At 32.5% G+C, this 12,169-nt stretch overlaps 1 non-coding gene across 1 annotated transcript; it reads right to left on the bottom strand.

Annotated features, from left to right (window-relative positions):
• Positions 1-6,119: 6,119 nt before the first annotated feature.
• Positions 6,120-6,222, bottom strand: LOC116280114 (U6 spliceosomal RNA). Its single transcript, XR_004189448.1, has one exon. It is a non-coding gene; the product is annotated as a U6 spliceosomal RNA (small nuclear RNA).
• Between the last annotated feature and the right edge of the window lie 5,947 nt (positions 6,223-12,169).

Below are 12,169 nucleotides of genomic sequence, written 5' to 3'. Positions count from 1 at the left end.
TTCACCTGTTTGTCATATTCTGATTGCTATGCTCTTATATTTATGCAGAAGTATTCCTACATTTTCATGTTGTTTACATACATATTATCCATTTCTACCTAATGAAGTTCACAGTGGTAGACTGAATAATCACCCACTATTCCCTTCCCAAAGGTGTCCATATCCTATCCTCTGAAACCTGTAAATATGTTAATCCACATGGCAAAAGGGATATTCAAAATGTGATTCAGTTAAGGATCTTGACAAAGGGAGATTATCCTAGATTATCTGGGTGAATCCAATGTCATCACAAGGGTTCTTGTAAGAATGATGCAGGAGGATCGGGAAAGGCAGAGAAGGTGATGTGACAACAGAATGCAGAAGGAAAGCAGGTGTAATAATGGGAGCAGAGGTTAGAGCAATGTGGCCAAGAGCGAAGAAATGCAGGCAGCAACTAAAACATGGAAAAGGCAAGGAACAGATTCTCTTCTAGAGCTGCCAGAAGGAAGATAACCTTTGATTTTAGTCCCCTAAGAGCAATTTAGGACTTCTGACCTCCAGAACTATAAGATAGTAGTTTGTGTTTTAGTAAGCCACTAGGTTTGTGGGGATTTGTTACAGCAGCAATAGGAAACTGATACTTCCTCCTATGAATAAGTCCTCACCACTTTCTAAGAGTATAATGGGTAAAGAGTATTTAAACGTATATGCTTACACATTTAACTTTTCCAACCTAAACTCTGACTTAGTTGCTCTCATTCATACTTTCAGTTTTAGTACCCAAAATTAGAAATGGGTTGTGAAAAAGCATCAAATGGAAAGCGTAATTGAGCCAAAACCATGCTCAGTAGAGCTTAGTATAATTGGACTTCTCTTTTCCTTCTGTAGTTGGTTTCCAAGACTGGTAATCTTTTCACTCCATGTAAGCATGAACAAATCTTACTTTTCTGAGGAAAGTGATTTTACTTTGGACAGCTGTCTAATGAATCATGAAGAATTTACTTACAACAGTTACTTGCCCTCATTGTACTCCTTCATCTTTATACCCCAATAGAAAGTCATGTTTCATCTTCTCCTTTTCCTTCAATGCTTAACAATTCCTATTTCTGGTTGGAATAAATTAGATTTGCGTTATATAAACCATCTCATTTTTCTCCACAGACTTCCTCTCAACATCAAGAAAATGTTATATCTAGCATTGTTTGTTTTTTGGTAGGGCTAGGGGATTATGACATTCCTAACTCCTGGAATTCTGCAACCTTGAACTGACAGCAAAAAAAAAAAAAAAAAAAAAAAGAAAAAAAGGTAATTCTATGAAATGTTCTCTGAGTTCTCTTCTGTTCTCCCGAGAATATCTTATCCATGTGGCATTAAAAACTCTAAAATTTTATTATGATATGTCCAGATAGCCTCCCTCTTCCCTCCCCTCAGCCACTCCTCCACTACTCTCACTTTCTTCTTAGTGGTTATTGTGACCTAAAGTCTCAGTTTGGCTGCAGACAGATGGAAGCATAGAAAAGATGTAGGGAAACATGCTCTTTTTGTGTCACAGTCCAGTCTCTGAGAGGGAATGAGAGTTCTTCTCTTTTCTTATTGGTCCCAACCTAAGGACTTGAATTTAGGAAACAGTAGGGGTTGGTGAGACAGAGCACACATTTACCTTTCCAGTCAGATTTTCTTTCTTTCTGCAAAGGTGAGACATTCATAGAGTGAAGCTCATGTTAATTTTTACTTCATGTTACTCCATTTTCATTTAATGAAGTGATAAGCCTCTCCTAACAGTTTTTAGCACCATTTATATACCATCTCCATATAAACAAATCCTATTTGTGTAATTCTTTGCATTAGAAGGATCTCTGATGAATCTATGAAAGTCTATCATGAACACAAAGATCAAGTGCTACCTAACCTAGATAGGGAGCTGCTGCATTTATTTTGACTTTATGTTTATATACTTTAAAACTGTATCTTTCAAAGTGCAGTATTATGCTATTATGAATTTTTTCATTCTTTTACCTACAGCAAATCAATTAAATATGTAGAGTCTACACAGTTTCTGTAGGTTGTGTTTTCCTTATTTATAAAATGAGACTTAAAAACTGTCCTTTGAGGACATTTCCAGGTCTAAAATAGTGTGGTGTTAATTACAGAACACAGTGTTTTCACCCAGCATGATCTTAGAAAGAAAAAAAATCTGATCCATCCTTTAAATGCATTGAGATCCAAATATATTTTACTAATAAATAATATTATATTTGCATTTTTCTATATTAATTCAACAACAATTGAGGCATGTTCTAAAATTCCGTATATGACTTAAAACTAGATCTCTGCATAAATTGGATCTTCTCATGGGCCTCGCTAGAAAAAATAAATTAAAAATTAAAATTTTATAACATTATTAATACACATGTATCATTTAAGGCAGAGTGCCAAAGTAGGTTGTTTCTACTTACAAAATAGCCCATTAATATATAAACATCAAAATGTAGCTTATAAAGTTATTTGAGTACCGAACCCTTAACCCTAGAGGAAAACAGCCAATTTGTTATCCTATCAGTGCATTTAATTTAAAACATTTATTTCAGCTTTGATGCTTCAGTACATATGTACTGTATTATTTTCCTGTAACTGCTGTAATAAGTTACCAAAAACTCAGTGGCTTAAAGCAACAGGCATTTGCTGTCTTTCCGATTCTGGAGACCAGAGTCAAAAATTAATCTTTGGGGTTAAAAACAAGGGCTGTTCTCCCTCCAGAGGCTCTAAGGGAGAATCCATTCCTTGATTCTTTCAGCTGGAGACTACAGGCATTCTTATTCAGTCCAATCTCTGCCTCTGTGGTCACCTGGCTTTCTCTTTACTTTAAATCTCCCTCTGGGTCTCATAAGAACACTTATGATTGTATTTAGGGCCCATCTGGATAATCCAGAATAATCTCCACATCTCAAGAGCCTTAACATAACCGTATCTACAAAGTCTTTTTTTTTTTTTTTCATGTAACATTCTCAGATTCTAGGGGTTAGGATTTGAGAAGGATCATATTCAGCATACATTTACTTTCATAGAAAATAAGAGTTTATTTCATCAAACACAATACTAATTTATAATCCATGTAATAATGACTCTGGATCTCCCAATCATCCACTAGTCACAGATGAGCTGAGCGAGTGTTGACTCCCTCCCACCCCCCAGTCTCTGTATATTATATAGTATACATCCTTTATATAAAGTATTAAGCTTAATTCTCCCAGGGGCTTAAAGCATTGTTTTAGATTATAAGCTTTTAATGGGAAGAAACGTAGAATATGGTGCTTTTCTAGGAGTGAATATTTCACTGTGAAGTACAGGATGACATGCCATAAATGTATTTTTATTCTGATTTCAAGAAGAATGAACCACCCGTGCCTCTCTGAAAATAAAGAGGTGTCTATATACAATAAGGCTGTCAGATTAGGAAACTCTAATCCACAGTTGTAAATTACTCAGAGGGTAGGTAGGGTAAACTGTTTTCAGATCATGATACAGTAAGAAAATGGCAGAGAAAACCATAGAAGAATATGGAAAAATAAGAAGTATGAGGTTTAAAATATTACAAAAAAGCAAAAAAACAAAACTTAACTTTGAAATTTCCATCCAGTGGTTTATAAAGAAGCCATGTGAATCCCTGTTATAAGAATCGTACAATGAATTTTTAGCAATTCTTAGTTGAGAGGAAGGTGGCTCCATACATGGAGTCACATTTTAATAGAACTAGTGTGGCTTGTTCTGAAATATGATAGAGAGACGGAAAGGAAGAGGCAGAGAGAGAGGGAGAGAAAAGAGAGAAAAACAGGGAAATGAGAAATTAGAGCAGAGTTTCACCTGTTTTAGATTTATTCACTTCTAATAAGACCACTTAGAGTAAATGACTGGTAATAGTTACAAACACAAGATACCTGATACACACGGAAAGATAAAGGTGGATCTTTTCCATAAGGTTTCTTCTCAGAGAGGCTTTTCTTTTACTGATCAACTTATCAAAATTTCCAACCACATTTCTCAACATTTTAAAATCCCAATTTCTAATTTATTTTTTATTCTCCCAATAATTGCTGTATAAAATTCAGTCTATAAGACTTTGTTATTTACTAGTCTCCCCCAATGGAATGCTAGCTCATTAAGGGACATGAAACTCCTCAAATTTGTTCACCACATATAGTATCCCAATGCCAAGAACAGTATCCCACAACAAGTAGAGCTATATATATTTTTTAATGAATAAATAGCTTGGTCATTTAATTAATACTTCTGATGCAATGAAGAATTTATTTTCTAATTAACTGTCAGAAATGTGTGTTTTACAGATCATTTGCATAACCTATCTTGCAAATAGGTCCTTAAAATCCAATGAACTTCATAATGAGAAAACAGCAAATAAGTATGATAATTATAATGGATTATATAATATTATTTGAGTTTTGAAATGCCTGGGCAACTGAAAACTAAATTCATATTAAATACTCAATAAAAAAGGATCTAAACCTAAGTTTGAACAAGAGAAAAATAAAAATGCATTTAAGCGATATTTCTATTAAAAAAAAAATTCCTTCCTAGTATGTATGTGTGTATATATGTGTATGTGTATATAAAATATCATATTACTAAGATTAGGGAAATACTTTCTTATTTTTAAATCCTAGTAACTTGTCCGGGTTTTTCACAGACGCATTTTCACTCTGTTGATTGTGTCCTTTGGTGACATGGTCCAATTGTCTATTTTTACTTTTGTTGTCTGTGTTTTTGGTGTCATATCTAGGAAATCCTTTCCAAATTCAATGTCATGATGCTTCTCCCCTGCTTTCTTCTAAGACTTTTACATTTTAGGCCTCACTTTTAGTTTTTTGACCCATTCTGACTTAAATTTTCCATTTTGTGTAAAATAAAGATCCAGTTTCCTTCATTGTCCCATAAGCAAACTGGAATGAGGACAGTTGGGTGGACAACATTTCTGGTGTCCCACCCCTGAGGTAAAGACACTACTCTATCAGTGGGGATTTTAGTGGAAGAACAAATACACTAATCTTTGGATATACTCTCCAGGAATTTAGGCTCTAAAACTGAAGCATGGGGGGACAGAGTATGAGTGTATAAAATGTTGGCAACCTGTAATTCTCAGGGTAATAATGTTGCTTTCAATTTCAAGCTACAGGAAGATCTTGGCTGCACTTGTTTGAATTGGATTTTCTAGCATGCTGAGCTAAGAATGAGAGGGAGGGTGTGGACCGTGTTTCAGATGATGTAGATTCTTGCTATTCCCTTTGTGTTTTAGATTTCCTTGAATAAATGTTAATTTATTTGCTGCATACACTTATGGAAATTTCTAGAGAAATTATGCTTCTTTCATTGGAGAGCAGAAATCTTCATGTTACCATTCAAATGTATATATACATGTTAAATTGTCTGAATTAAAAATCCTTATCATTTAAATAATGATTTTATAAAACTAATTATTAATACCCTTTCTTTAATAAAATGTTAGAGAATTCATTGCTATTTTGTCCTAACAAAAACAAAGCAAAACATATGTTACTGAACTTGCTGCACCTTTTCATTTTGGGGATGAAACAACACTAAATTTAACTTCTTTTGGTTTCGCTGCCCAATCACATAGCTAATGATATGCTGAAAAGTTGCATTTATGTTATAAAGATATATAATATTAATAATTATCAAAGGTATATTGAAGAGCAGTGATTTATAGGGCTGTTACATACAGGCACCCCTTTAAAAGTAAATTGATAGTAATCATTTTTGCACCAAAATCAGTATAAATTACATAAAACAGTAATAATCAATGAATAATCAATAAATTAATTTTATAAGTACATATGGTAAAATTTCCATATGTGCTTCATCTGCCTCACTTACGTACCTGAAATTATCCACTCATACTTGCAGAACCAATATTAGGCGGTTAAGAAAGTGTGGGCTCTGGAGTAAGATCCACCTTTGTTTTAGTCTGATTTATTTATTTTTATTGACTTACATATTGCATTAGTTTCAGGTGTACAGCATACTGGTTCAGGGTTTTTCTGTTTTGTTTTGTTTTGTGGGTTATATTCCATTTTAGGCTATTACAATAATTCACTGTGCTACACAGCAAAACTATGGAATGCTTCATAAATTTGCATGTCATCTTTGTGCAGGGGCTGCACTAATCTTCTCTATATCATTCTAGTTTTAGTGTATGTGCTGCCAAAGCAAACAGTCTGGCTTATTTGAACTAATTAATTTAACTATGTTTAAATATAGATTCATTTTAGTTTGAATAACTTAACTTCTCAGCGATTCAGTTTTAATTTCTAAAAATGCCAGTAATAGCACCAACTAACTGCTTTTTCTGATGATCAAATTACTTAAGTATATGTCACACCTAGAATGTGCCCAATATTTTTAAGTGCTTAATAAATGGAAGTCATTTTTGTTGTTGCTGTTTTTGTTGTTGTTATTACCAGTTATTTAAAAATAATCCTCTACCACTAGGTGTGTTTAAACCTACCATTAGTTTTCTCATTAGAGTATTAAGCAATGGTTAATAGGTCTAGAAATGAATTAATGCAAAACTGGTTTTAATGTCCAGCTTATCACTTGCCAGCTATATGACTGTAGGAAATTTACCTAACTACTGTGAATCTTGATTTTACCATCTTTGGAAGAAGGATTAGAGTTTGGTTAAGTAAGGTAGTGCACAATAAGACTTTTTAACTAATAATAAACAGCAAAATTTGCCTTCTGGAGATTGGTTTTCATCTCCTCCTTAATTATCACTTATTTAAACCAGTTTTATTTTGATTCTTATTAGTGCATTTCATTTTCAGGTATTCTTCATATGTTCTGTATCTGAATTCTCATTTCTCCTCTACCCTGTTATATTTGTACTCTGCTTCTTAAAAAGTAAACAAAAGGAAAAACTTTTAGGATATGAACAAACTAATACTGAAGTGAATTGATTTTTATTTTTTGCATTTACCTTTTCCAGGTCAGTTCTAGTGCCTTAAGGTTTTAATGATAATAAAGTAAAATTTTCTGTACTGCCAAAGGATTGTTGTAGAGACCAGAGCCATGTTAGTATGAAAGATGAAAATTCTCACTAAATGCATCTGATACTGTCTTTTTAGAAAAGGTATGAATCACTAGGAAAACAATTTCTGTTTTTTTCACATAATTGGATTTTTAATATTCTAACTTCTGTAGCTTCTAACAAAAAAGGATTTCTTCTTATCTGGATATGCAATTTAGAAAATGTAGTTTTATGAAAAAATAAGAATTTTGCTACAATATGAGTTGATTGTAAAACTCAGTGTATATAACTGTACTGTTGAAGTAATGTTAAAACATGAATATTGCAACACTAAATATAATATTCAAGAAAAAGTCAATTGATTTCAAATCTTAAATCACTGAGATTACCTGTTTATTATAATGTACTATCAAAAATTTCTGAATAAGTTAAACAGCAAGTTTCTACTGTATAGCACAGGGATCTATATTAAATATCTCATAGTAACCTATAATGAAAAGAGTATGAAAAGGAATGTATGTATGTATATGTAAGAATGAAAAATTATGCTGTATATCATAAATTGACACATTATAAACTGACCAATTTCAATTAAAAAATCTGAATACGTAAGTTAGTTAAACAAGAGGGTATTATATTAAATTAGTATTTTTCAAATTGTTTTTTTAACACTGTTACATGACCTTTTTGAATATTTTGTTTATAAAATAGTGATACAGTATAGAATTTATAGTGAAACTACTATATGATTCATTTATTTATCCAAAAAAATCCTTATATAAAATATTACACATGTAAGATCCACATTGAATAAAAATCTGCATACATTTATCTTCACTCAGTTATATGAGTCTTAGAAACAGAATTGTAATACCAAATTCTGTAAAAAATTTTTAACATATACGCCAAAGATTCTGGTCATTTATAGTATTAAACATATGAAAGATATCAAAGTGCACTTATATTTAAAATTCATAAGGTCAAGTGGAACCTTAGTCTGCCTACTAATCCTTCCACACTTCTATAACCTGGTGTTTTATAAAGATAAGTAGAGAAATCAATAATCAGCCTTTATAAAATGTTACAGCAATTTGACAGAGTAGTAATATCTGTTTAAACTAATAAAAATGGATTTGTATGTTGTATGCCTTTTATTTCATCTTCCAAATAATTTATTTTTATTGCATTTTAGATGCTCATGAGAAATTGGAAATTAAAAACAAATGAACAAACAAGCAAAAACTTGCACTTCATCATAAATACAGTAAGAAGCAATACTCTAACTAATTAAATCTTTCAACTTTGTTAGAAACCATTTTATAACTTCCCTTTCTCCTCTATACTTCAGAATATCTTTCATATTTTTTCACCATCAACTAGTAACTTTGTTTTGTATTTCACTGGGAAAATAGAAGGAAAAATCCATATACCTCCTAACCCTCCTCCCCTCCCCCAGCACACACACATTTCATTCACTTCAGCACCTGTGTCCCTCCACTTTGCTTTAGCTTCCATTAGGATGGATAAGTTTTCTATGCTCCTATCTACGGACAGCCCCTTCATGCTCCTTCCCTAAAATATGGCTATAATCAAACTATTCCCCACCAATTTTACCACTACCACTTTGATAAAAGCCAATATAATTTCTTCCTGAATTATTACACTTCCTGCTCATTACAGAGCAGCTAGAGTATTCCTTTTAAATTGTAAGCATGACTATGTCAATTCTATGCTCAAACCTGAAAAGGCTCTGATTCCTCTCTCTCTTACATGCATCTTCCTTCCTTTGCACCAATTATAATCATCTGTGTATCATTGTTAGAACTATGCAACCAGGTCAGCTTTATATATCCTCTGCCTAGGGTCATTTACTGTCAGGTCCTTCATAGGTCACTCCTTCCCCTTCTTCATGTCTCTGTTCAAATGTCATTTCTGAGAGGAATCCTTCACTGACCACCCTATTTAAAACTGAAAATCTCAGCACTCCCAGATCCCCTTCACTGATTTATTTTCTCCACATCTCCATCAGGGAGAATATATGTTTTATTTTCATATTTGTAAAGACTTCTTCTGGAAGCAGAAGCCTCTCTGCCCAGGTACATAGCAGAGCAGAGAGCACCTTTCAAACAGTAACTGATGAAAGTTGATGTGCAGATAACCATTTCCCTTCCTTCTCGCTTGAGATGTTTCTGGGATCTGTGCTCTACGGTTTTGTAGTAACTCCTAGACTTCCCTAGAGTAACCACCATTGCAACTTCCTAGATCACACATTATTTATTTGTGGCCTTCCCTTCTCTGTTTTAATTCTCTCCTCTACTAGGTTTCTAAGGATCACACTTCAAATAAAGCACATGTACTTGAATCCTTATCTTTGAATCACCAACTGTATATATACATACAGAACACTTTATCCATTCTTCCATACATTTAGCTTGCTTCCATATATTGGCTATTGTAAATAATGCTGTGATGAACATTGGAGTGCATATCTTTTTGAATTAGCATTATTGCTTTATTTGGATAAGTACCTAGGAGTGGAATCGTTGGATCATATGGTAGTTCTATTTTTAATTTTTTGAGAAACCTTTGTACTGGCTTCTGTAGTGGGTGCACCAATTTACATTCCCATTAACAGTGCATGGTGGTTCCTTTTTCTCAATATCCTTGCCAACATTCGTTATTTGTGGTCTTTTTGATGACAGCCATTCTGACAGTTGTGAGGTAGTATCTTATTGTGGTTTTGATTTGCATTTCCCTGATGATTAATAATGTTGAGCATTTTTTTTTCATCTGCCTGTTGACCATTGTATGTCTTCTTTGGAAAAATGTCAATTTAAATCATGTACCCTTTTTAAAATTCTTGTTTGGTTTTCTGATGTTGAGTTGTATGAGTTCACTGTATACTTTGGATATTAGCCTCTTATCAGGTATATTGCAAATATCTTTTCCCATTCAGTAGTCTGTTGCCTTTTTGTTTTGCTAATAGTTTCCTTTGCTGTGCAAAAGCTTTTTAGTTTGATGTAGTTCCATTTGATTATTTTTGCTTTTGTTTCCCTAGCCTGAGGATACATATCCCAAAAACAAAATATTGCTAAGACTGATGTCAAAGAGCATTCTACTGATGTTTTCTTCTGGGAGTTTTATGGCTTCAGGTCTTACATTTAAGTCTTTAATACACTTCAGGTTTATTTTTGTACTGGTGTGAGAGAGTAGTCCAGTTTGAGTCTTTTGCATAGAGCTGTCCAATTTTCCCAACATAATTTATTAAATAGGTTTCTTTTTCCCCATTGCGTATTATTGCCTCCATATTATTGACTATATAAGTGTGGGTTCCTGAGCTTTATATTCTTACCCATAAATTTTTTATAAACACATTTATTACATAAAATACTTTATACCTATAAGAATGATCCAGATACTATGTTTGGAGAAACAACAGAGAGACAGGCTGTTATTAAAATATATTTTAACAGGAGAGGTTTTGAAGACAGTATTGATACCCTACTTTTCTTTAGGGATGGATGATTCATGCATTTACTACTAGGAAACTTAGGCCACTGCTCATTTGAAAGTAATAGTCCCAAGGAATGACCAAAAATAATTGGTGGAAAATATAAAGGGATAAAAAAGTCTAAATTCTTGTTCTATGTTTGAGTCTTTAGCTATAGATCAGAACTCTGAGTTTACTAAAAAAATTTCAAGATCTCAGTCCAAGTTTTTGTCAGTATAGAAGATGACACATAGAACAGAATGAGCATCAAATAATTTATAATCAGGAAAACCATTTACCATATAAAAATTACCAGAATTTTTAAACCTCTTTTTATTAGAATACCAAGTCTGTGTTCCTATTACAAGGTAGATTAATCCAAGAAAGATAGTTTTATAAATTTCCTGTTCTCGAGACTAGGAATCATATTTCTCTTTCCATAAAAGCATAGAACAAACCTTACGTATTCTGCTATTCTCTCTTTTGTCCAATCACCAGCCACAATTTGGTGAAAATTCTTTAATCTCAACAGTAATTTTTTTTTTACCATTCTACAGACTTATGTGCTATAATGGTGATCTATTAACAAGCTATCTATTCTCTGTACTAACAAAAAATGAGAAGAACATGATTAAAATTTTTGTATTAACTCAAGATTTCCCTGAAAAAATAAGAATTTTAAAATAAATAGCTTACTTTAACTAATCATTGTATCATCTTACTGAAGTGACATACAATTAATCAAAATTTTATCTGTCAGCAAAATGCCATTTTTTATCAGCTTTATTTGTACAATAAAATGAAACTTATCTCCACAGGGCTAACTAAAGTTATCATAATATAGATACTGCCTGCTAACTGAATGCACTACTGGAGCTAAGGTATCATAAAAGAAACAAACATTCTGACTCTGGTATCTCTAGAAGGATAGCCCAGGTCATCACAATAGGAAATAAAATTGGAGATTTTCTTCTATAAATGAGTTTCCAAATTGATTTGTTTTGTTTCTGCAATATTCTTTTGTGACTCTCAAGAACATTACTAAGCATAAAATAGCAGCTTACTTGGTGAGCAGAAATGCCAGATTATAGGCTTTTTGTGTCTCCCTATTAATTTATTTTATAATAATACACAAAAGGCCACATGCTAATGATAAAACCAACTCCAGGATAAATTTAATGTATCACTTGTTTTACTCAAAAATCATTAAACTTTTCTTCTTCCATCGACCAGTATAAATACGGAAAACTTACGTTAAATGATACATTATATGTATATGTATAAACCATAATAAAATAAGTATTCATATTTAAGTCTATTTTCATGAAATTATAATGTACTAAGTTAAGTGTTCTATTTATTTATTTGGGGAGGCTTAAATTTTTTTATTAAAGTATAGTTGATTTACAACATTGTGTAGTCTCTAGCACATAGGAATGTGATTCAGTTACATATATAATGTTCTTTTTCTTTTATAGTTTATTATGATATTGAATATAGTTCCCTATGCTATACAGTACTGTACAGTAGGATCTTGTTTTTTTATCTATTTTATATATGGCAGTTTGTATTTGCTAACCTCATATTCCTAATTTATCCTCCCCTGCTCTTCTCCCCTTTGGTAACCATAAATTTGTTTT

This window comes from Vicugna pacos, chromosome 3 (assembly GCF_048564905.1).
Source record: "Vicugna pacos chromosome 3, VicPac4, whole genome shotgun sequence".
In the NCBI taxonomy this organism is placed as follows: domain Eukaryota; kingdom Metazoa; phylum Chordata; class Mammalia; order Artiodactyla; family Camelidae; genus Vicugna; species Vicugna pacos.
Note: the sequence above shows the minus strand (reverse complement) of the source record. Positions and strands in the feature narration are given on the sequence as shown.